This window comes from Rhinolophus hipposideros, assembly GCF_964194185.1.
Source record: "Rhinolophus hipposideros genome assembly, chromosome: 8".
In the NCBI taxonomy this organism is placed as follows: Eukaryota; Metazoa; Chordata; class Mammalia; order Chiroptera; family Rhinolophidae; genus Rhinolophus; species Rhinolophus hipposideros.
In genome coordinates, this window is record NC_138054.1 from 39,302,235 (window position 1) to 39,327,331 (window position 25,097).

At 34.9% G+C, this 25,097-nt stretch overlaps 1 protein-coding gene across 1 annotated transcript in view; it reads right to left on the bottom strand.

Annotated features, from left to right (window-relative positions):
• The window catches only part of ST6GALNAC3 (ST6 N-acetylgalactosaminide alpha-2,6-sialyltransferase 3), a 510,975-nt gene that overhangs the window by 206,444 nt on the left and 279,434 nt on the right, over positions 1 to 25,097 (bottom strand). The gene's annotated exons all lie outside the window — the stretch shown is intronic.

Genomic DNA, 25,097 nt, shown 5'->3' on the forward strand with positions numbered 1-25,097 from the left:
AGTCTTATCCCAGAGATTGAGAATCCAGAGTTGAGAAGCCTATATAAACAATCCCTTGTTAATTTTAATTTACTTCCCTAAACCAGCATTCTCCTTAAATTCCTTACTGTGTACCCCTGAACTTATGCTCCCTTGTCTTGGCAGATACCCAAATTTATTGTCTGTTTATGTAAAAGATACATAAATGGAATGCCACTCTTCTCACACAGAATTATTCTTTCAATTCTCATGTACACATAATAAAACAGGTTTTTTTTCTCTGTTATTCTTCCATATGCCAATTTTATTAGTAGTCCAGCCCTAAGAACTCATTAAGGGTGGAAAGGGGAATATCTTCTCATCAACAACATAGAATTAGCCCTGGAAGTCATAGGTTATAAAGAGTAAATGGAGATGATATTAGAAGTTTGCATGTAGTACCAACCATGATAACTTTTATTCCCCACAAAATCATTATTAATTTTATAGCATTAGAGGTCTTCTTTATGTTCTCGCTAGAATTTTCTTTGGAAGCAAAGAAAATCATGTTACCTTATGAATTCTCTTATTTGTCATGTGGAATTTCTGCCATCATATAAGGGTAGTGGTAAATTGAAAATTCTCTGACATTCATTCGACGCAGTTGTTTTTCTTTGTTTTGTTTTGTTTTTAATCTTGTTTTACTTTTAGAATTGAGGATGCTTTAGTGGGTCTGTAGTTTGAGAGGCAATGGTTGGTGGAGGTGGAGTGATTGTGAATACAAGAAAACTTCCCACTAATGGAGTGAGAACCCAAGGAAGAGAAAAGTCAATAATTTAAGAGTATGGTTGGATAGGTAGCTTTTGAAAAGGTACAGACACATTTTACTCTGACATAGCAAAAAAGAATTAAGAATAAGAGGAGAAACAGATGACCTTGAAAGAATTACAATTACAGTTCACTCCAGATTCCCTTTCATTTCTATAAAGCAAGTAAGGGTTAATTATTGAGAGATGGTAGATACTTAGAGGTAGAATTAATAGACTTCAGGAGAGGGATTAAAATTTGAGAAAGAAAATACTGTGAGCAAAAATAAAGAAGATTGCCAGTTATGCCTCAGCTGGAATTTAGAAATTATAGATTTTTGATGAACCTATTGCAATATTATGAATTCTTTCTAGTACTGTTCAAGAACATGGAGGCAGAGCTGAAGAAAGAGGTTAGCCAGCTTACTCAAATGCTGGAGATTGTGGCAAGTAGTATGCTGAAAGTTCAAAGTTGAGAAATAATTACGAGCACTAGGAACAAGGATTCTAAGCTGAAAGTGGAAGAAAATTGTGGTGACATGAGCAAATGGTAGAGATAAGGAAGCATGAATGTCTTAATGGGCTTATGTCCATTCTTTGGAGGCTGGGAGAAATGTGTTTGCATTTTATGTCCTCAGACTATGCTTCTTTTAAAAATAAGGAGAAAAATGTAGCTTATGTAGGCTTTCAATTAAGATTCTATGATTCAAGTTGGGAAGCTTCAAGGAATCTTCAAGGAATCTTCAAGCTTCAAGGAGTCTTCAAGGAATGACTATAAGTCATTCCTTCTAGTTTGGAAATGCAAAAACAAAATACAGATGACACTCAAATTTATTATTATTAAAAAGTACCGGCATGAGAATGTCTGCTTCAAAAAATCAACTTACAAATGCAGACCAACCTTTCCATGGAAGATAACTAAAAGAGTTGGAAGCAATTTAAGACCATCCAAGACCTAACAAGATAGTGAAGAATTGTCAATCTAGAAAAGTCTGGAACTCGGGGAGGTATACCAGCACAAAGGGCTGCTCTTGCCCTGCAGGCATTTGTGGCTCTGAAAGCAGTGAAGCTCTGCTTCTGGCAGCCTCCTGGGCCTAGGCGGACAAAAATCAGAGTATAGAGTCCCCAACGGGTAAATCAACATTTACCTTGGACTAGGACTCACAAGATAGATTCTAAAAGTAAGTATGAAAGAAACCAATTTGCAAAATCTGTTAACCTTTTTTATGTCAATTGGTTGGCTCTGGAAACCTCAAATTTGAAAATTGCTTTATCTAGTCCTAAACTTCTAATGATCTTAGACACCTGCAGAAAACAAAGAGAATACTTCTCTGGGGGGATATAATATTATTCTAAGCCTCAAAGTATTGCTACAAATAAATTTCCAAATACAATGTCAAACGTACAATCGAAAACCCAGACATATGAAGGAATAAGACACCATTAGAGAAAACCAACCGAAACAGTGTCATAGGAACTGTACATATGAAATTACAGGGCACAGACCAAAACAATTATGTTTACTATGTTCAAGGAAATAAAAGCAACCTGAAATGATTAGCAGGGAAATGAAAACTATAAAAACTGATGAAGTATATGTGAAAAAGAACCATTTTAGAAATTCTGGAAATGATAACTGTAATACATGAAATGAAGAACTCAATGAATGTATTTAACAGCGAATTAGACAAAGCTAAAGAGGATTAGTGATCTAGAAGATAGATGCAAATGTTCAGATGAAACAAGATTTGAAAAAGTAGAATAAGAAACAGGAAATACATTGAAATGGCCTAACAAATTTATTTGAAATATCAGAGTAGAAAAGAGGTAGAATGCCCTTTGCAATTGCAGCAAAAAGAATAAAATACCTACGATTAAACTTGACCAAGGATATGAAGGACCTATATCCTGAAAACTAGAAGACATTTTTGAAAGAAATTGAAGAAGACACAAAGAAATGGAAAGACATTCCGTGCTCATGGATTGGAAGAATCAACGTAGTTAAAATGGCCATATTACCCAAAGCAATACACAGATTTAATGCAATCCCCATCAAAATCCCAATGGCATTTTTTAAAGAAATAGAACAAAAAATCATCAGATTCGTTTGCAACCATAAAAGACCCCGAATAGCCAAAGGAATCTTAAGAAAAAAGAACAATACTGGAGGTATCGCACTCCCTGACTTTAGCTTGTACTACAGGGCTACAATAATCAAAACAGTGTGGTATTGGCAGAAAAACAGACACATAGACCAATGGAATAGAATTGAGAACCCAGAAATAAAACCACATAAATATGGACAGATAATTTTTGACAAAGAAGCTAAAAACATACAATGGAGGAAAGACAGCCTCTTCAATAAATGGTGCTGGGAGAATTGGATAGACACGTGCAAAAGAATGAAACTGGACTGCTATCTGTCACCATGTACCAAAATTAATTCAAAATGGATCAAAGACTTAAGCATAAGACCTGCCACAATAAACTGCATAGAAGAAAACATAGGTACTAAATTTGTGGACCTTGGGTTCAAAAAGCATTTTATAAATTTGACTCCAAAGGCAATGGAAGTAAAAGCTAAAATAAATGAATGGGACTATATGAAACTTAAAAGCTTCTGCACAGCAAAAGAAACCATCGACAAAATAAAGAGGCAACTGACTAAATGGAAGATTTTTGCAAACAGTGCCTCCGATAAGGGGCTAATATCCAAAATATACAAGGAACTCATGAAGCTCAACAACAAAAAAACAAACAACCCAATTGAGAAATGGGCAGAGGACCTGAAGAGACATTTCTCCAAAGAGGACATACAAATGGCAAATAGACATATGAAAAAATGCTCAACATCGCTAATCATCAGAGAAATGCAAATAAAAACCACAATGAGATATCACCTCATCCCAGTCAGAATGGCTATCTCAACAAGACAAATAGTAACAAGTGTTAAAGAGGCTGTGGAGAAAAAGGACCCTCATCCACTGTTGGTGGGAATGCAGACTGGTGCAGCCGTTATGGAAGGCAGTGTGGAGGTTCCTCAAAAAATTACGGATAGAATTACCATATGCCCCAGCAATCCCTCTCCTAGGTAAATACCCCCAAAATTTGAAAACATTTATGCATAAAGACATGTGTGCTCCAATGTTCATTGCAGCTTTGTTTACGGTGGCCAAGACATGGAAACAACCAAAATGTCCTTCAATAGAAGGACATTGAAAGACAGAATAGAAGAAGTTGTGGTATATATACACAATGGAATACTATTCGGCGGTAAGGAAAGATGATATAGGAATATTTGTGACAACATGGATGGATCTTGAGAGTATAACGCTAAGCGAAATAAGTCAGACAGAAAAAGCAGAGAACCCTATGATTTCACTGATATGTGGTATATAAACCAAAATGAGGTAGAATGGACAGAAGACAATGGTTGAGAATTTTTCAGACGTATGAGAATTCATAAATTCAAAAGGCTCAGCTGGTGACTCACTGGCAAAATAAAAAACAAATAAATACACATCAAAACATCATCATAGTGAAACTTCATAAAAACAAAGAGGGAATTATACAATTAAAAACTACTATAAAATACCGATAGCATAAATAGTTGGCTCTTGAACAACACAGATTTGAACTGTATGGGTCCACTTCTATGTGGATTTTTAAAAATAAATATACAGTTGGCATCCGTGGATTCAACTAACCACTGATTGAAAAACAGTACTTTCATTGGTGGTTGGGAATCCATATATGCCAACGTTGACTTAAGTTATAGGTGGATTTTCAACTGAGGGGTGTTGGCGCTCCATCCGCCATATTGTTAAAAGGTCAACTGTAATTTGAGAGGAGGCAAACAGAGTTAAAATATTTTGAAGTTCTTATATTGTCATGGAAAGAGGATAAATGTGCCAAATAACATAATACTTTCATAAGTTAGGATGCCAGCTGGTAGGCATTTGTAGGGCACTAGTTCTCAAACTTTTGGTCTTGTCCCTTTACATTTTTAAAATTATTGAGGACTACAATTATCTCTTGTTCACATGAGTTGAAAATACATCAATATTTACCATATTAGAAACTGAAAATGAGAAAATTAAAAAATATCCATTAATTCATTTAAAAATAATAATATGCCCATTTCTTGTTCACATGAATAAAATTTTTTATAAAAAAGTAACTTTTTCCGCATAAAATAGTAAAAAAAAAAATATGGCATTAATTATAATACATTTTTACAACTATCTCTACTTGGAGATAGCTGGATTTTTATATCTGTTTCTGCTTTCAATCTCTTACAACATGTTGTTTTGGTTGAAGTACGTGAAGAAAATCCAGCTTCACACTGCTATGTAATAGGAAAAGAAAGACAATTGTGTATGTTTTCCTTTGAATCTATACTAAAATTTGACATGTGGAAATTTTTTAAAGTTTATTTGCAATATGAAGTCTGAAATCATATCAATAAAATTTTCTACTGTTACATTAGAATCCAGTGGTTTATCTTGTTTTTTGTATGGATTTTTAACTCATGTATGATTTTGTAACATGTCACATTGATATTTTAAAAAATATTTGTCGAGTATGATTTTGTAACATCACTCATTAATCATTTGAAAACTATTTGTCAAGTGAGTTTTTCAGATATTCAAAATGTTGGAAATGTGGATTATATAATATATTTTAAACACATTCATTAATGTTACCAATGATCTGATCAGAAAAGCGTTTAAGTTTTGGGAAAGGAAGCTGCTGGTGACAAAAGCAGGTTTTCCAAAATGTAACTTTGACTCGAAAGCTCAATTTTTGTCATCAGTAAAATATGGTGTCTGTTATTTTCTTTAAGTGACAGGCTTACTTTATTTATTTTCAAGAAACTGTCTGCCAAATATTGAAACAATTCATATTCATAGTTTGGCTGTTGGCTGTTATTTCCAGTAAAAATGGTGTTCAATGACCTTGGAACTCATGAAATTTTTCAAACTAAAACAGTAGGGGAGAAAAAAATATAATTTGCAACATTAACAGTAAAATCATACGATCATCTCAAAAGTAAATATGATCATATGATCATCTCAGTAGATACAGAAAAATTTGATAAAATTCAACATCAACAAATGATTAAAACCTCTTAATAAAAAGTAACATGGAGCTTCCTTAATCTAACAAAATGTCTCTAAAAAACAAAAATTCTATAGCAAACATTGTAGTACTTCACATTTAATGGTAAAATGTTGGAAACTGTCTCTTTGAAAGTGGGAATGAAACAATGATTTTCATTGTCACCACCATATGCAATGCACTGAAATCCTAGCCAGTGCAGCAAGGCGAGAAAAAAACAAAAGATGTAAGGGTTGGAAAAGAAGAAATAAAAATATAATTATTCACAAATGATATGAAGGTATAAAATAATCCACATGTAATTTGTTATAATTTTTACTAGAGTTAGTAGTATTGCTAGATACAAATCAGAATACAAATCAATTGTATTTTGATGTATAAGAAACAATGGAAATTTAAGTATACCATTTATAATTGCATCAAAATATAAACCATCTGGGAATATGTTTAATAAAAGATGTGCAAGACCTCTGTGGAGAAAATAAAACTTTATTGGTAAATATTTAAAAAATCTACATAAATGGAGAGATAAAATGTGCATGGAACAGAAAACTTAATGATGTAAAGATGTAAACTATCCTCAAATTAATCTATAAATTTAAAGTATTCTCAATCAAAATCCCAAAACACCATACAATTTCTTTTGTGGGACTTTATAAGCTGATTCTAACATTCATATGAAAAAGCAAAGAACCAAGAAAGCTAGACTCACGATGAAAAACATAGTGGTACTAGCACAAGGGCAGACAATTGACACATGAAACATAATAAAGAACCCAGTAATTAGTGACGAAAGTGCCAAGCAGAGTACCGGAGGGAAAAAAATCAGGTTTTTAAAAAAGTGAAGCTGGAAGAACTGGATAATCTCGTGGAAAAAAAGTAAACCTAGATCCTTACTTATACACAAAAATCTGTTTCAGGTGAATTGAAAAACCTGTATCTAAAAGACATCACAGTAAGCTTTACAACGAAAATATAGGAGAAAACTTTTATAACATCAGATTAGAAAATTTTTTTCTTAAATGAGATATAAAAGCACTAACAATAAAGAAAAATATTGATAAGTTATTTTAAATTGAAGAATGGCAAGGGAATACTACCCAGCATGGAAAACAAATGAAAAACATGGGTGAATATTAAAAACATTATGTTGAGCAAAAGCCAGATACAAAAGAAAACATAGTAGAAGATTCTACTTACATAACACTCTTTATTAACTAAGAGTAGGATAATTTGTTAACATGATAAGGAGTATCATTCTGAAACCAAAACCAAGATCACAGTGACAGGAGCCCTATTGGAGTGGCAATGATGTATTGCATTGCAAGATGGCAGTTAAATATTCTTCAAAAACAGTGTTCTATGGACAAACATGTTAGGAAAAATCACATACATTCTCCACATTTCAGGGATTGTCAATGAATACTAAATACTAAAGGCTATGAAAAGTTATTCACTTATGTCTGTCTCATTTTGTTTAATTCAGAGTTCCAGAAAATTATTTGGAAATTTCACTCTCCCTTTTTAATTTTTTTTTTTTTTTTTTTTTTGAGGAAACTGATTCACATCTTATGGGATAATGGCTTGGAACATACTCTGGAACTTTGCACTAGATATAGTCTTGTTAGGACTGGGAATAAGACATGAATGCCCACTGATTCCATTATTAGTTCACTGTTGTTCTGGAAGTTCTACTCAATGTAATAACGGACGCCCAAAGGTGGCGTGGAGGGAGGTATTAACACAGGAGGAAAAAGTCATCATTATTTGCAGATGATATGATAGCCTTTCCTGCAAACAGAACAAACCATACAAGAACTATTAGAACTAATGGAAGAATTTAAAAATTGTAGCCAGCTGCAACGTGAATATACAAAATTACCAACAGTACCTAAGCAAAAAATGGAACTACAATAGAAAAAAATCTAATGTAGACTAGCAACCAAAATGCAAAACACCTAAGGAAAAAAAAACTGAACAAGAAATTTGTGAATGCATTTGAGAAAAATGTATACCTTATATATGAATGAACTGAAATATGTTGTCAGTCCAGGTATTAAATTATAAATGTATTTTTTTAAGAAAAAAATATTTGAATTTCTACATCTACACTAGCTGCTTGCTGAAGTTTATTTAAGGTCTAAGATCTTGTAATCTACTATTGGACAAGCTAAACCATTTGAATTATAGGAAATTGATATTAAGATTTAAATATACAGTAATATTTATACTTGGCTTTGGAGTCTTTCTTTCATTTATTGCTATGGTAATTATAGTTTGAAAGTCTTTTCATGTTTGAATAATTATTTTTAAAGTATTTTAAATCTTCTTTCAGATATCATGGGTTATTGACCCAGTAAATGAAATTACCGAGCTCACAGTATTTTAATGCTTTAATGAAGTGGCTTTCTAAAATGCGCAGTCCCTGTGACCATGTAAAGCATAGCAATTAGCTAAAACTGATAATTACCACCCTTCCAGTAACCAAGAGTGCAAAACTAGACACACTAAAGACCCCATTCAGGCCTCAGAAGACCAAAAGACAACAATAAATAAACAATCATTCACAGAATTAATGAACCAAAATGCTTTATTAAAAACTATGGTGCATTTTGGCCTCAGTTTCAAGAGTAGATTTCAGACTTTCTCAGTGTCTTCTCCAAAATCGATGTAACTGGATTTTAGAACTCTCAGTGGGGTCATTTTGATAAAGACCACTTTGGGCATCTCTTAATCACTGAACATTGTAGCTGAAAAATAAATAAATAAATAAGGCCCTTAAGTCAAACCACATCAATTGCCATAAAATGTTAAAGCATACCCTATCAAAAATGTAAACAAATTTTTATTTTTGTTTCATTTACAAAATGAGATTACTGACAGGCCATGAGGAGAATGGGTTTCCTTCTTCTCATAAACAAGGTAATCTGAACTTTGCAAGAGCCCTGGTCTGTACCACAGTCGAGACACCGACCCTCATCAGAACTTTCCTGCCTCACACCTGAGCTCAGATTTATAGCCATGTATCTGAAACATAGGGCCTGCTTAACAAGCTAATGAATTATGTATGAATATATTATTGACTGATCTGACCATAAAAATAATAACCTTTGGGTACCATATAATTCATTCGGAAGGTAAAGCAGGGATTGGGAACTGTGAAAAAGCAAATAATTTTTGCCTTTTCTAAATTTGCCTAGTTCTACTTTTTAGAAAAACGTCTTTTGTATGTAACTGCTATAAACAAACAAGTGTTTATTTTAGGCAAAGCGTAAGTAGATAACACTTCAAACAACGGGACTTGTTCCAACTAAATGTTTACTTGTTGTTAGAGGAGGCCGGAAGTTTATCATACCATGGCCGTATCGTTTTGGTGACAAAAACATATATTTGCCCATAAAACATATTTTCCAATATGGATTAAACAATAAAGACATAATTTAAAATAAAGCTATTAATACCATGGCACTGGAAGATTAATAAACTTTTGTATATTAAAAATATGTACTTGTATAGAGTAATTTCAACATCACCAATATTCAACATTTCATCATTTTCTATTTCCATCTCATCTGAAAGAACTTAATGTGTTTTGAGAAAATTATAATAGGACCAGTTTCTAGCAGCATAGTATAATAGAATACAAATAAGCATTGGTTTGTCATCAGTCTTGCATTTAAATCTCCCTCTGTCACTTTCTAGCTATGTGCTTTTGCATAGATCTCTCAACTTTCTTGACTCTTATTTTCTTAACTTCAACAAATCACTTATTAGTTGCCCACGAGCAAGCTCTGCCTTTGGCTCATGGCAAATGTTGAATAAAATTAAACACATCCCACAGAGCGTTAACAGGCAATGTAAATTTAGCTGATGATGGCTTGGGGATATGCAAGAAGAGGGCTCTCAGCTACAGGGTCTTCATTTCTTCCAAGTAACATAACCTAGACTCTTTATTTCTCTCCATTTCTTTACCAAGCCGTATATTTCTTCTGGTTCTTCCAACCTTATATCCTTGAAAGTATCACTCACTCAACCCCTTAAAGACACTTGTTACCAGGATCCGCCCCTCTTAAGGGTTAGTGGAAATGTATCAATGACAAATAATGTTATTAATAAATAAAAGCACACATTTTACAAGAGGAAATAAAGCCTTTTTGTTTCCTGCATGGTATCATGTGAGGATTCATTTCAGGATTTGAAAAATTATTGTTCTGGCTCTAGCTCTTTGTTATTTTTCTTAGAAGATGTTAGTAATACAGTTAAACATGTTTCAGAAGCATCAGATTCCTGCTAACCTTCATATTTTTTTCCACACTATTCTGCTTGGTAGAAAAATGCTACTTAGAATACATCAGGAGGTAAAAATGTCAGATGCAGCTTAAGAATACACAGAGCAAAGGCTTCCGTGTAGGTTGGATCATGAATGCAGAGTACGAATTGTGAATAAAAACCATTCCTCCATCTCATGATGAGAATAATTTCTCAGATCTAAGTTCTCCCACTGCCCCACAGAGGAAGTCTAAATAACAATCGTGATCCTTTCTTAAGACTGCAGTGCAAGCTTCAAAAGATGACTGAGGCCAGAAAAATTCTGCTAATGGTTATCTGTCTCCTCTGACAGGAAGACAGTTCCAAATCAAACACAGCATTGAGCTTTGTTTCTTAAAAACAAAATAATAGATTACACTAAAAATTTTTAAAAGAAAGTTAATTTCAAAATAGATTTCCTGGTTGGATATTAGGAACACTGTTCTACAAAAACGAAGTGCTATTGGTAGCCTTTTTTGGAAAATTAGTAAGGTTTTATGAATAGTATGGATAATCACAGGTGGCAGTGAAGTGTATAATGTATGCAAAGGGGAATGGTTCCAGGCTGATATTTTTCCTCTGGAAAACTTTCTAATACTTGCACATTAATAATGGCCCATTATCTAGAAATAAAAGCTACTAAGTCCAAACACCACAGGACTTGCAGTTATGTTTTGAATGTATTCTTGCAATTATCCAGCTACAAGTTAAATGCGGTGTAGCCTGTGGCTTCCCAAGCTGAGTTTTGACTTTTATTTCTAACCAATTGACCTGTGCTCTGGTTTTTAACTGCAACATTAGATCGATCAACAAAAATATCCTGAATGAATGAAATGACATTGCCACCAGACTCTGAGTCCCAACTCTCAAGCTGGAAGTATAACCTCTAATTTACTCTAGTCCAAGACTGATTAGACCCATTATTTAATGAAGTCTCTCTTGGTTGTCTGTCTATCAAATTATTTGTATTCATGGAGAGAAAGTGATAAGCCAAAATGCTAATTATCCATTTTTCTAAACTGAAAGGTCCATGCTAAGAATAACAATGAGTTATTAAAATAGCACTTTTCATCTGACATAATACATCTTAACAAGCTCCTGAAATCCAGGGATTTTCATTGCTGGACATCTTATCTAATGAAAAGAAAGATGTTTAGTTTCTACCTACCATTGGGCAACAGCCTTTGAATCTGAATGCTGTTGGAAATAATGAGTTAAAATGGGGAAATTCAGCCTTAAAAGCAGATTTAAAAAAAAAAAAAAACCCTACATTTAATACATTGATTTATATCATCATTTGTCCAAGTACTTGGGTGTAAAATAGTGGTTCTCAACTAGAAGTGATTTTGTCCCTTGGGGACATTTGGCACTGTCTGGAGACATTTTGGTTGTTACAGTTGAGTGGGTATTACTGACATTTAGTGGTTAGAAGAAAAGGATGGTGCTAAAGATTCTTCAATGAACAGCAAAGCCCCCCGTAGCAAAAAATTATCAAGCCCAAAATGTCAACAGTGCTGAGGTTGAGAAACTCAGGTTTAAAAGAAATCAAGAAATTCTAATTAATTAGGCAATAGGTCAATGAAATTAGGCTACCTAAGTGCTATAAATTTAATCTTTTCTGTGTTCCAAGTTTTACTGACTTTTTTTCACAAGAGTCTAACTTTTAAAAACAATACTAGTTGTACTAAATGTAGGTTAAGTTCTAATTTCATAGGATCCCACATGAATATCTTAGACTTGTGCCAGATTAAGTAGTAATTTTTCCCTCTGATTAAAACTGGACGTAGAAAACTATATACCAAAGGAACAATAGGAAAGTATAGAAAAAAAATCCAGGGTAAATAAGAAGATGAAAGTGATTAAAGTCAATTCCAGTGTTATGGGTCCAAAATATAGAATCCTGCAAAAATTTTGTTAGCCAATGAATTTGTCTTCTACTGATTTTATCAGCATTACGTATCCACACAACCCACATCCATTCGTACATAACCACCCAACTGGAAAAGCTCTGTTCCCTGTCACACACTCACAACACCATTCACAGTGAGGCTTTTCACACACAGGGACTGCCTCAGCTCAAGAGCTCAAAAGACTGTCACTGCAACACAATGACATGAATCACGTAAAAAAATTAATAGACATTTTGAAAATTGGCAGTAAAGTGATTTGGGGAGCATGAATAAGACACCATTTTGTTTTCTGTATGAAACTGTAGTATTAAACTTCCATGCAAATCTTTAGTTATTTTGAAACCAGAGAACAACTTGCAGGTTCAACTTCTTCCAGTCTTCCTAGAGGAAAAGTCAAGAGAAAACAGTTTACTTTATAGACAGGTTTCTGTTTCCTTGGCACACAAACTCCTGGCATGAGAGATCTGGAAGGAGCACAGCGGTTTGGGGTTGGCAAGCTCTAAGGAGTTCAGGTCCCAGCAGCCAGGCTCCTCTGCGGCCTGCCAAAGCCACAAAGCAACACTTAGTCTTCGAAGCCAAAAACCCTGGGGAGGAAACCATCCTCTGTGAATAACTTAATATAGGTTCCATTAGCTAAAAGGTTGATTACCAGTAGCAGAATCTTTAACAAACCTTAGCAAAGTTTTGGAATTTTAAAGATACTGGTGTTATAGAAGTTTGATAGTCAATAATGTATCAATATTGCAGATGCCAGAGAGGGGCAGTCGTCTCTACTAGTTAACTCCTAAGTCCCTGTCATTGTCTCAGGTTTAGTTTAATAAATCCCTTTCAAAAGTAAAACACAAACAAACAAACAACACCCTTGGAAAGTAAAGATAATAATAGACGAAGATAGTAGTAGAAAGAATTGTGAACATTTATTTATATGAAGCAACTTATCTAAAATTCATGTATACCCAATGAAGAAATATCTGTTAGTAAATGAGGTGCCTTCACCCAAACAAGAAACAGAAATAAAAGTACAATGAAACCAACATAAATAATAAATCATTTCTATAAATAAATGAGCACAGGGAAATCTATCAACACCCATTAAAACAAGAAGCATACACATAACTAAGTGTGTGTGTAAAGGGTGGATGAAAGGTCAGTATGGTAGAATGATGGGAAGTGTTAGCAGATCATTGACAGGGCAGAAATCAAATTTCAAAATGCTTTAAACTGCTGGCTATTATGAAAAATTAAATTATATGCATTTTTAATAAATGGTACCAAAAAGCTAGGCTGAGTATATAAACAGTATTTTGTAAAAGCAGGATACTAAATGCATTGGGATGTTTGACACTTAAGTGTTATTTTCTCGAAGTATGACCATTTTTTTTTCATTTCCTCCTTGACAGATAAATTGTTCCCAATATAAAATCTTTCAGAAGAAAGTCATTAAAATGTGGATATGTGTCATATTCTCTTAATAGGAAACTTTTTTTGAGAAGAGGAACTAATATTGATCTCCAAGTTTAAATTTAACAACGTGTGTCTAAGACACACAGTTACCAATTAAAAACATATGTGTGGTAATTAACTCAAAATAAACACAGAGATTGTAAGCTCTGGCATTGACCTCTCAGATTCTCAGAGGGCATATAGGCCTGTAAAAGGAAGACACTGTCCTCGGGCATCTCTTGGGAGAAAAAACCTTAAGGAGACTGCTTTGTTAACTTCTGTTACCCCCAAATCAATAAGGTTTCCACTGCATGCAGAAGAAACTCCAAAGCTTTCATGTGGCTACAGGCACCCTGGAATCTGGTCCTTTCAGTCACAGTCAGGCAGTAAACTTAATTTCTTTAAGTTTTATGACCACGCCATGTTCATTTTTGGCAGGGACCTTCTCATCATGCAGCATGCAGCTTAAATGTCAGCTTCTCAAAGAATTCTTTTCTTGACCACCCACTTACGCTCAAGATAAGTTCTCCCCATTAGGCCCGTTCGTAGCACACAGTGCTGTACCCTCAGAGACACTTATAATTTTAATTGTGTACTTCTTAGTCCATATACTCATTTATTTTTAGTCTCTCCCATTAGTCCATAAGTTTCTTGGAGGATGAGTACATGTACATTCCACTTACCACTATATCAATAACACTAACAAGTTGACTGGCCTAAAGCAGATGTTAACAAATATTTTTGATTGCATAAAAGTAGATTCAGATGCAGGGTAAATATCACATGGTTAAAAGGCTTAACTGTGATGTTTACTAATAGAGTGGTTTTAGCACCATTACCCAACATCAATGTTAAATAGGGTCCTACTTTATTTGCACTGCATCTTATATTTTTCAGAGCGTAAGTCTTAAAATTTTTTAACTTCAGTGAATTCTGAGGACTCTCCAAGAACGTGGAGACCTCTGGTACCAATGGAACATAAAGTTTACCAACTTCCTAATGAACTAGGAAACTGCATAGAATATACTCAGTGTAATGAAGACCTAAACCATAAAAATATGTGGACGAATACATGAGCACATGTGTGCCCATGTGTCAAAACACCTATAAGCAGATTCCTAGTCGGGGGCCCTGCTGGACAAACTGTCTGATACAGACAAGTAAGGATTTAGCCCCTAAATTCGTTCTTCTGAAATTTTCAAAATTTGTGCTCTTAACCTACATTTCAATTTAACATCCAAGAGGCCTAATGTGAAATTTCAGATAAAGTACCATATTGAGTTAGTGGGACTGAATCAAAAACATACTTGGATTTGTAATAAAAAGGTTGTGATAGCTGGAGAAGCCAGGATCACAGGATTTTTCTTGTTTAAGCAGGTCGGTCCAAATGGGTACAACATGAAAATGGAAGAGGGATTTGAAAGCAAGGGAAATAAAGGATAAAAATGCAGTAGAATTACTCATCCACATACAAGATTATAAAATCATGTTAAATTGAGAAGAGAAAAATTTTAGGTGTTATTGGAAAAGTGTACAAGGTGTAACTTTCAATTACAATTGTAATGATTATTTAATAATTTGATGGTAAGTTTTACAAAAGCAAGATGTTTTTGTTCCCTGTGTAACTCTAGCATCCAGAATAGTGTCTGTTATCTAGTAAGCAATCAGTAAATACTTGTTGACTAAATAATAACAATAGTAGCAAATTCTATTAACACAATATCAAATATTGTGTTAAACAGCTCATAGATAACATACCAATTAACCATCACATCAAATACGGGAAGAAGGTTTCCCATTAGCATTTTATCAAGGAGTTAACAAAATCCAAATAATTTCTCCAGGATCCGTGAGCAGACCGACATTCCCTCCAGGAGTAGTTGACTACAGAGCCTACTTTCCTAACCACCACACTATACAGGCTCTTTGGACATGCAGAACGCTATGGAGGAGAAATGTGACCACATTTAAAAGGGTGTGCAGTAAAAACTAAAACAAAAAAATGAAAATCAGAATGTAAGATGAACCACAGAGTGAGAGAATGGGGCCTATTTCTGTGCAGGTTAGTGAAGCTGCAAGTACAGTGCCATTGGATATTCTGGAGGTGCCTAACGGCAGGGAAAGGGGGTCCAGGAGAAACAGATAACAAGTAAATAAAGAGCTTATTCCTTTCCATAGTAACAAGTAGACCTCTAGCCGCAACACTGCCAGTGCTGTCAGAAGGATCTCATAGAAATGAGGCAGACCCTGTTTTTCAAAAGAGTAATAATGAAAAAATAAAGACCTGTGGTGCTTTTCCTCTCTTGGCCCTGCTTATAAATTCATAGCACAGCATGGAAGTTATTAAAATCCCATATGTGAGAACCACACAGAGCACAAAGAGATATGAATTGGCGTTCCATGGAGATAATGCTATCTAATGGGCAAAACAAGTAGTAGGTTTTCATTTTTATTCTGAGTACATTTGAAAAGGGCTCAGCATCCAACTACTGCGCATGGACAGCTGACCATTCAAAGATGTTTCTCCTCTTCCTTCCTACGGATTATAAGTGTGTTATAAAGAGTAGGGTTGTTATCTGCCCAAGTCTGGATATTCCCATGACATCTTTTCTTTGCTTTCAACTGTTTGAAATAGAGTGGATTAAAAGCTTCTCCAGCTGCCATGGCACAAAAAGGAAGCAGAGCAAACCTCCCCCTGCTTCCCACATAGCATCACGCAGGGCCAGAATCCAAAGGAGATTGTGCTTTCCGGTCCAGAGTCCACCAAAGACCCGCCGAATGGCCCAGCACAGGCTGGCTTACACTTCATGGCTGTTGGGTTGGTTTGTTCATGAGTTTATTGTTTTTGTTTTATTTTTTGGTCACAAAAGGCTGCTGAATGTCCTATTAAGGAAAATCAAATACGACTAATAGTAGCAAATGCCATTCTATATGATCGGGCAATGAAAGTGGAAAATAGCGTCTCAGATCAAAAAGTCAAAATTATAAGAATATCCTATGACCTTAATCAACAGAAAATCTTATATCTGAGGTTTCCTAAGCAACTTAGTGCTAGAATTTAATTAGAACAGAATAATAGCTATTTTTAATTCATTTACTCGAAGATCCAACCTTCAAAAGCAGGTAAATTTATGGTAAACACCTGGACAAAGGCATGGGCAGAAAACACTACTCAAAGGAGCCAGGGCATTTAAAATCCAGCTACAACACAAAGTAATTCATGCAATCAAAACCTAAACACATCTAAACAGAATCGAAACCACCAATATGGAAAAAGGGATAACAAAGGTAGGAAATTAACTAAAATGCTAGGGATTTCTGAGTTGGAACATCATTCATTCATTCAGCAAATATGTGATGAACATCCATCTGTACTGTTCCATGCCCTGGGAAATTCCACAGGAAGACAAAGTGCTTGTCCTCAGGCAGCTTACACTCAGTGCTGAGATAGAAAGTAGAACACCTCCTGCAGTCCTGCAGTCACCTTAGTTAAGGAAAATCAAATAGCTTGGCTGTTGACCTAAATTTTCATCAAGGAAACCACGAGTGTCAATGTAAAAACTCATTACTGCTTTGGTGCCTTGAAATGAGCAACAAACTTGGGTGAGATAAACATCTCCAGCCTGGGAGGTAGAGAACCAGAGAAAGCCCACCTACGAGCAAGAAGGATGCAGTAGGATGAAAGGCCATTCTGGGGAGAGGTTGAAGCTAGCATGACCTCGAGTGTGGGAGAGTGAAAATGTTGGCTCCAGTAGGACGGGGCATCCTTAAATGAAAGTTCAATGTCAAACCTTCAGGTTTCTTAAGAACCTCTATGACCTATGTCAACCATCAAACTAAAACCATCTCATCTGAAAAAAATGAGACGTTTTTGTGCATGTTGTTTATGATCATTTACAGTAATATCTCTTCCAGGAATCCCTTCCATATGGTTGATGAATACTCTCTCACTGGGTTTCCGGAGATAAGAATGTAGACAGAGCAGGAAAAACATAAAAATTTCAAGGCTAGCACTGAGGAGGTTTAGGTTCTAGGTTGATTTCTAACACCAATAGTTATGAGATTGTTAAGCAAATCATTTTATCTCTCCATGTTGTTAGCTCATAAACCAATTGCAGATAATAGCACCTACCCTGTCTAAGCTCTCAGTGTTGTAAGGAGAATAAAAACAAAATGGGTCTTTAGAAATAAGGAAGGGACACATACAGTTTTGGAAAGTTTACAGCTAATTTTCACAATTCAGTTCAGCCTGATTTGATCTTGGCTGAGAGAAATTTTTTAAAAAAGCACCCATAATAATGGTAATTGCTATGATTTACTTAATACATGTTCCAGGCAAATATCTCATTTAATCCGTACAACAACCTTGTGGAGTTTCTATGATTATCACCTACATATTACAAATGAGGAAGCTGAGGCCCCGAGAAGTTAAATGTTATGTGAAAATTCACAAATCCGGTAAATCAAACTCAACTCCGTCTGACTCCAAAGCTTACAAGTTAAACCACCATCCTATTCCAGTTCTTATTCAGCTCTCAAGATTCACTTGAGTTCAAATCAGTATAATTCAATTCAATTCAATCCACAAGTTTTTTTTAATGTGTGTGTGTGTGTGTGTGTGTGTGTGTTTTCAGAGTTTAAGTAGCTTACACATTTGCAGCAAATTACACACAAACACACACACACACGCACATATCCCCTTGCTAAAGTTCCCAACTTACTTAGCCACGAATGAAGAACACAGTGGAAGTAAGGTGAATGCACAGGCATGGACTGATGTCACATGTCTTGGCACTCACCATTTGGTTCCCTAGCACAGTGCTAAGCTGTTCTTGACACTTCAGGGTTGTAGGGTCTTGCCAGAATTGAGAAAACAAATTCTTCCTATCTTATTCTTAACACTTACACTAATTTATGCAGCTCTATTTAAGTTTCTAGTTCATGAGCAAAACTTGTCATGAGCATAAGCTCATCCTCATCCATAGAGAGAAAACAGAGTCAATTACTAAAATATCTTTGCCTCCAGCTTTCCAGAAATCCCATCTTCTTGATTGCTCAGTACAGTTCTAGGTATTAGAGGGATTTAAAACAAATATAAGAAATGGTTCAATTCCCCTAAGGTAATTTTAGTAACAACCACAAACATTTATAGAGTGTTGACTTTTGTGCCAGACACAATTTTAAGTAATTACTGAGGCATTTAATTCTCCAAACAGCACTATGACTTAGGAATTAACGTTACCTTGATCTTACAGTCAGAAAACTAAGACACAGAGAGTTGAAGTGTTTTGTCCAAATGTTAAACTGGAATTTGAATCAAGTGGTCTGTCTCCAGGGCTATGTCTTTAACCTCTACATAATGTTGTCTCCCATTCCCTACATGATGAGGGAGAAAAAAACAGATCTCAGACAATTCAATAGTACTATTAGCCAATATATTTATTTCCATAATACACAATAGACAAGATGCTAATGGAGTTTATGAGTTTACTAGGTGGAAGAAGTTTCATGGAACACAGAACTGGAACCCAAGAAAATTTCCTGTTGGTAATGTTTGCCCACCTTTTTCACCCAGAAAACACTTCTGCATTTTTTTTTTATCTTGAGGTGTGTTTTTTTTAGCACATTTTTAATGAGATACAATATGTACATGGTAAGTAAACAAAATCATTGTCCTGACTTGCATCATTATAGTTTAATTTTCCCTATTTTGGAATTTATAACTGGAATCACATTGTGCACATTCTTTATGTCTAGCTTTGTTTGCTCATCATTACATCTGCGAAAGTCGTCCACTTTGTCATGTGTAAAAGTAGTTCATTCATTATTCCATTATATGAATATAGAACACATAATTTTTTCCATTCCACTGTTGATAAAGGCTTATTATTAATTATTATTATTATTAATTATTATTATTTTCAATTTCATGAACATTATTGTATATTTCCTTTCCTGCCAAGCATACCCATTTGTGTTAGATATCCAGGAATGAAATTCCTGGGTCATAAAACATGTATATATTCTTATCTTTTTGTTATTGATATATAACTCAATTTTACTGTGATGAGAGGAAATATTACATGTGATCTCGAGTCACTGAATTTTTGAGGACTTACTTTACTGACTAGTATGTAATCATTTTGATTAAATGTTTCATGTTTAATTGAAAAGAATGTGTATTCTGCAGTTTTGGGGTACAGAGTTATAGATAGGTCATGTAGGCCATTCATTAACTGTTATTCAAATCTGTTATATCCTTAGTCATACTTTTGTCTGCTAATGCTAACAATTAAAGAGGGAGAGCTCTATTAAAATCTTCAACTGTGATTGTCAGATTGTCCATTTCTCTTCTTAGTTTTGTCAGCCTTTTCTTTAACATTTTGTGTTATTAAGTGCATATCTTTTTAGATTATTGGATATTCTGTCAAATTGTCCATTTTATCACTATTGATATCATTTCTTTTAATTTTATTATTACTTCCTTCTTTAAAATCTATGATGTCTCATATCAGTAAAGCTACATGAGCTTGCTTTTGATTAGTGTTTACATTGTATATCTTTTTCCATTATTTTATTTTCAATCTTTCTGTGTCCTGATATTTGAGCATGCAGGTAGCATAAAATTATTTGTACATAGTTGAGCAATATGTCTTTTAATGGGAATATTTAGACCTATATTTAATATAACTATGGATATATCTGGAGTTAAATCTACCACATTCTTGTTTGTTTCCCATTTCCATTTGTTCTTTGCTCCCATATTTTTCTTGTCTTTTAAAAATTAATCAAGAATTGTTTTTATTTTCCACTTCTTTTATTTTAGTATGTTACTTCTACATTCTGTGTCATTCTTTTAGGTTATTGCCCTAGAAATCACATTACTTATCCTTGATTTATTAAAGTACAATATAATTTATTAAATTTACTAATTTCAAGCCATTGCAAGGATCTTACAACACTTTAACACTTTGCCCTGCTCCTGCATTTTTGACTATTATTGTCATAGATTTTAATTTCACTAGACATTATTTTTGCTTTGCGCAATGTTCACCTATATTTATCTTCATATGAACCCTTTTTCTTGTTCTTCATTCCTTTTCTCATTTCTATATTTCCATTTAGGATCGTTTCCTTTTGCTTGAACAGCTCCCTTCAGTATTTTAGTATGAGTCTGCTGTCAACAAATTCGGTTTTGGTACTCCACAAATATATTTATTTCATTTTTACTTTGAAGGGTATTTTTACGTGGTATAAAATTAGGTTCACAGCCTAATTATTATTATTTTTTTTCCCCAGTGCTTTCAAGATGCCATTCCATTGACTTCTGGATTCTACCATTTTGATTGAAAAGACAGCTCCAGTCTTACTATTGTTCCTTTGAAGGATTTTTTTTTTCCTGGTAGCCCTCAAGATTTTTTTTTTTTGTCTTAGAGTTTCAGCAGCTTCATTCTGATGTGCATAGATATGGTTTTATTTGTGTTTATGCTGCTTAGAGTTCATGGAGTTTTATTAAGTTGTACCTTGAGATCTTTACCAATTTTAAAAAATCCTTGGCCAATTAAATTTCAAATATTACTTCTGCCACATTCTTTCTCTCCCTGACTTCTGGAACTCCCAGTATACATATGTTATACCAATGTTTCTCCAACTACATGTGACAATTTTTGTTGTTGTTATAATCCTTTGTAGACTAATTCTGGCATAAAATACATTAAAGATTTTGTGACAAAGTCAATTGCTATAGATATTCATAAATATCCTATCGTTATTTACTTATTTTGTCAGGGACCTGTACTAAAAGTGGTCTCAGAATCATACTTCGAGACACACCATGTTAAATTTTTTCACTGGATTTCCATAATATAAACCCCACTTCAATGATGTTTATTTACAATAATCACATTGCCTGCCATCAAATAAAGAGCCAGACTACCCCTCCCATGAAGTTCTTTTATTAAAAAACTTTTGGTTGATTTAGATAACTGACCCGTTGGCCACTTCTTTTTTCTTTTCTTCCCGCCTTTAATTCTCACTCTTATGCTTTAAATTCACCAATAAAGAGTGAACCCAGGAAACTCTATGCCCCACCCTCAACCCCAACAAAAGCAGAATCTCAGGCCCACTCTTTTCTGCTTGCAACCTCACTGTGTGGTCCCAGGTGTGCTGCAGACCTTCCATTATCTGTGAGTAATAAACCTTATGTCTTTCAAAGTGTCCTGATGGTTATTGCTAAGGGTGTCTTGCAATCATAACAAGAATCACAAAAGCCACAACATTGGTTCCAAAAAGGGAACCCAGGCCCAAGTGAGTGCCCTCAGGCATTTCTAGCCAATAGCATCACTATTAATAGACTGAGCCCAGCACTGAATTGTCTCATACATCTATTACAGTCTTTTCTTTAACTTTCATCCTATTACTTCCTGTGCTTCTATCAGTTGTGTTTAAATAACATCCTCAACTTTAATAAGCTTCTCTTCTACTCTGTGTAATGTGCTGTTAAACATATCTCTTGCATTCCTTATTTATGTTTCTCAATTCTAGGATTTCCATCTGACCCTTGTCTATAGATTCCAATTGTGAAATAATCAATTTGTACAACTATCTTCTTAAATGTATTAAACATAGTTGTTTTAAAATCTGATAATCTCAGTATATCAATAACCTGTAGTTTATTTCTATTTTCTCTTGAAATTCAAATATTTGGTCCTGTTTCCTGACATACCTGGTAATTTTCTATTGACTATTGTACATTTTACATAAGATAATATACAGGGTCTGGATGATATCTTCCGAAGTTGAGGAGTGTTTCTTCGCAAAGATAGAACATAGACACATTATCTTGATCCAGTAGCGAATGTTCTATTTCCAGTTTGCCCTTATTATCAGAATCTAGTCTCATTTGAGAGTTTGCCTATTTTCACGAGGGCCCTTCCTCTTTCGGGGGCACTGAACCACAAGTCTGCCTGTTCAATTCTATGGGATTGCTGAAATCCTTGCTTAGACTTTCAGCCTCTTAATTGTTGCATTCTTCTTGGATTTCTTGTGCACAGTGTACAAGTACACAAATGCCTCAGGGAAAGTTGCATGCAGAATGCTGGCTCAGATATTTCTGCTTCCCTTTTCTCTCGGATCTTAGTCCTTTATATCATGGCTGTCTTAGTACCGTTTATTGCCAAAAATAAGACCTAGCCAGAAAATCAGCTCTAATGATTCTTTTAGAGCAAAAATTAATATAAGACCCAGTCTTATATTATACTATATGAGATTCGATCTTATATTATAGTAAAAGAAGACTGGGTCTTATATTAATTTTTGCTCTAAAAGACGCATTAGAGCTAATTGTCTAGCTAGGTCTTATTTTTGGGGAAACAGGATATTCCTGAACACGAATTTTTGTCTCCCAATTCCACTGAAGCTCCTGTAAGATCTAGGCTACTACTTTCTGCTTGGCCTCTATACCCCTTTTATGTATTGCAAATCCACCACAGAAAAAACCCACAAAGAAGGTCCTGCTCACCTCAATGCATTTCCTTTTTTCACTTGTCTTGACATCTCAAATTCTATCCCTTTTAGATTCACTCTGATGTCTTCAGTGGTAATTTATCCAGTTTCTTAGTGGGAAAGTTAGTTTGATACCAGCTACTCCATCATGTCTGCAAGCAGAGTGTTCTTGCAAGGATTAAATAATGCATAATAAATAGCTAACAACTAAATAATGGTTACTATTTAATAAAAATTCACTACTATTATTATTCCTACATAGTAATAATTATTACATAGTAATAGTTATTACTATTATTTTTCCTACATATTAGCTAACTTTTAGCCATTCCTGTAATATTTTTAATTTCATTGTGGTTTTAACTTGTATTACCCTGATGAGTAATAAAGTTGAGTATATTTTTACTTACTTATACATTTCACTATCCTTCTTTGTAAAGTGCTGTTCAATTTTCTTGCCCATTTCAAGAACACTTCTTGAAAAGTCCCTTTCTGCCTTTCTTCTCTCAGGAGCCTTTCCCTCACTCCACCCCAAGTGTCTAATCTGACATATTCCTTGCTCCCTCACCTCTCATTTATTTTGCTTAATATTGAATGAGGTGGTCTAGCTATCATACTTTTCTTCTTATCTCTTTGCTTCTTCCAATACTCACTTTCTCCCCAACAAAGGAGAGCCTGGGATGCAGCCAGTGGAATCCTTCTCTTTCTTCTCTTGCTGCTGCTCTCTACCATCTTCCTGTTACTGTATCGCCAAAAGCCTGGGAAACTTCCCTTTAGAAGTTTCTTGTAAGTTCTATGAGTTTTTTGTTTTGGTTTTTAATTTCCTTTTCATGAATGTACTACTCCCCTATGCCATGTTGCGCACCTGGCACAGACTGAATTCTACAGATGGGCTAGGAAGGGAAGGACACACACAAGAGGCCACTCTAAGGTCTCGAATGTCAAATTTGACCATTTGCCAGGAGAAGCCTGTTTTTCTGGGAGATGAGCCACATATTACAAAGAGAATGAGCTGCCTACGAGCTCTCCTAATCTTCCTCCAGGGCAGGCTCATTTCTCAATAACCTCAAACCAAAAGCCATTATCAGATTCTCTGTCTTTCTCCACCATGGAAAACTACTTGGCCACAGTTTGACAGGCACAGATGGTACCACCAACTGCAAGTTTTTTCAGTTCTTGTTTACTCTAAACTGCCCTTGGTCTTAGTCTCTTTGTCGTTCACTTAGTAGAATGGGTGATGGGTCGAAAATTCTACTCTGGGAATAAAATTCAAGGTGGGAGATTTGGTAAGGTCTGATGAAAGGTGAGATGAAGTTAGGGCTATTGGCAAGATGCGCAGGCAAAAAACCCTGGAAAGAAAATGTATGGATAATCAAAATGAATTAGAAATTGTTTAAACAAAGAATCAAGACCCATAAAAGGAAGAGGAGCAAGGAAAGGAAAATATTCTTAGTAACCCAAAATTATGATTCTGATTGGGTGAAGTACCATCTAACGGACCTGGACAATCTTTAATACCACAAAAACACTAAAACTGCAACTCTAAGAGTCATTTACTATATTCTGGGTCATGTATAAAATAAATGAATACCATGCATTCCCTGCAAGAGAGACTATCCAGAGATCTGTCAACAAGGATTCATGGAAGGCTGGAAAAGAATGATCATGTAATCTTATTGCTAGGACAATGCTACCAGTTTTGACATCCTCCCTTCAACCTCCTAAAGTAAGAACCTATGACTCCTTACACAACTTTTTTTTTCACTCTTTGTTTTTCTTATCCAACTACTACCAAATACCAACACTATCAATCTAAGGGTAGATAAATGAGCCAAAAGGCCTGTGGTAAGATGCTTTTACCCCAAAGCTGGTTAAATGATGAAATCTGGCCTTAGTGGAAAAAAGTGGAAAGAAGACGCTATCCATGGAGTAGAAAGAGTGAGCAGTACCAAAAAGTATGCCTGGGCCCACTATCTTCTCATCCTGAGGAACGGCACCGGGTCATTGTACACCTGCAACCCTTGGACACAAGTAGTCACTCAGGGGA